This window comes from Myotis brandtii, unplaced genomic scaffold, assembly GCF_000412655.1.
Source record: "Myotis brandtii unplaced genomic scaffold, ASM41265v1 scaffold97, whole genome shotgun sequence".
NCBI lineage: Eukaryota > Metazoa > Chordata > Mammalia > Chiroptera > Vespertilionidae > Myotis > Myotis brandtii.
In genome coordinates, this window is record NW_005372020.1 from 1678497 (window position 1) to 1680783 (window position 2287).

Consider the following 2287-nt stretch of genomic DNA (forward strand, 5'->3'; position numbering starts at 1 on the left):
AGGGCACGTGTCTCTTTCCTGGCCGGGTGTTCAGCTCCAGGGCTGAGACTGAGGCTCTTGGGTAACTGGAGTTTGGGGTGCAGCTGAATAGCCCGGGGGTCCCTGGAAGTGTCTCCCTACCAGACCCACTGGCCATGCCCCCTTGGGCCCTCTCTCTGACGGTGGCCTTGGGCCCTGACTGGCATGCCTGGGAGTCCGGCCCGGCTCCCCCGGTCACTCGCTCCGGGTGTTCAGCTCCAGGGCTGAGACTGAGGCTCTTGGGTAACTGGAGTTTGGGGTGCAGCTGAATAGCCCGGGGGTCCCTGGAAGTGTCTCCCTACCAGACCCACTGGCCATGCCCCCTTGGGCCCTCTCTCTGACGGTGGCCTTGGGCCCTGACTGGCATGCCTGGGAGTCCGGCCCGGCTCCCCCGGTCACTCGCTCCTGTGCGGGGCTGGGAGCTGCTGGCCCAGCTTTCCCCGCAGTGTTATAAGGGCCGCTCTGTCCTGACCCCGTGTGCGGCCTGGGCTGGGGGTGCTGTGGGGGTGGAGGCAGACGCACCTCCCTCGGGGGAGAGGCTGTGAGGATGAGCTGGGGCCTCTCCCAGGGCCAGGCCCGGGAGGGACAGGACACAGTGGGAGATTCTGGACCCAGGTTTGATCCTGGTGGTTTTGAAGTGCTGGGGCACATCCCTGGAGTCACACACCCTCAGGACTAGAGAGAGAAATCGGGGAACTGTGCCCAGGGGGAGCTGAAGCCGCGGGGCAGGGGTGGGGGACCAGGGCCGTGTCAGCCTGACCGTCTTGATGGGCAGTTGAACCCTCAGTCCCCTCCAGCCGTGCATTTTCAGGCTAGAGCTGCTCACGGTCCTTTCACAGCCGGAGTGAGTCTCAGTGATTTAAATCACACGTTACTTCTTCTTCAAGAGCCCCCTTGGGCTTTTGCTGTTTGGTGAGGTGGGAAGGCGTGAAGGGGATCCCCCATGTGAGCTCAGGGGCAGGGCTGGGCGGGGAGAGAGCCAGGTTCCTGGGTGACTAGGTGCTGAGTGTCTGCGTGTGCACCTGTGCGCACACCTGTCTGCTGCCTCTCACCCAGGGCTCGTGTGGGTGTGGGTGCTGGATTCGAGGAGGTGACGAGGGTTGCTCTGTGCTCCCCTTGGGCTCCTGATCCCTCCGTCCAGGCACAGTGGTCAGGGTCAGAGGCAGGCGAGGATGGAGGCCTCGGGAGGCACGTCCCCCTCTGCTCCGCCCGGGAAAGGCGTCTCCACCACTCCCTGACCTTGACCTCGACCCTTTCATCTATAAAATGGGCCACTGCAGACAAGCTCCGTCGTGAGTGTTAAAGGAATTTGCAAGGAGCCTGTGCAGGGTGGACACACGTCCTTGACTTCTGATCAGTGCTTTCCCCACACGGAGATGCTGTAACCGGAGTCAGCGAATGGTGGGCCTTGGGCACCTCCGGCGGGTGCCGCGCCCTGCAGGACCGCCCTGCCCTGATGGGGGTCAGCACCTCAGGGCTCTGCGGGAACAGCTCTGACCCTGGCGGAGGTGTCTTTAGGGCGTGAGGGGTCTGGGTGACAGTGCAGCCTTGGTGGGTGTTGGGGACAGTGGGAGGGGTGGGAGCCACCATCACCCCCAAACCTCAGCGCCTCGGGACACAGGGCCTGGTGGGGTTCCTCACTGTTCAGAAAATAAGTTTTTCTTTAATTTCAGAGAGAGGAAGGGAGAGGGAGGAATAGAAACATTAACGATTAAAATCACTGATCAGCTGTCTCCTGCACGCCCCCTACAGGGGATCGAGCCCACAACCTGCAACCCCGGGCAGGTGCCCTGACCAGGGATGGAACCATGCCCTCCTGGCTCCTGGGTCAATGCTCAACCACTGAGCCACACCAGCCGGGCAGGCTCCTCACGCCTGCAGGCTCTTTCCTCTCTTGAGGTTGTTTGTTCTTGATGTTCATTTTGAGATGAATTACCTACGTGTGTGTATGGGGGGGCGGAGGGAGGGGCCAAGAAAGGAACCTCAGGGTGGACGGGCCCAGCCCTCAGCCCTGCACACGCAGCACCCGGGCTCGGCCAGCTCGTTCGGGATGTTTTATTTTCTGAAAGTAGACAATCTTTGACTTCCACACCACACCGGCCCCGCGTCCCTCTGCACGTCTCCCAAAGTCCTTGGCTGTGCTTCTGTGCCCGACCTCGGGCGCACGGTACCGAACAGAGGCGGAGAGAGGAGCTCTGGCGAGGTCTCGGGGCGCCTTCCCTCTCGGTGGCCGCCGGGGTTCGTATTTACACGCGATCCGCGGCCAAGG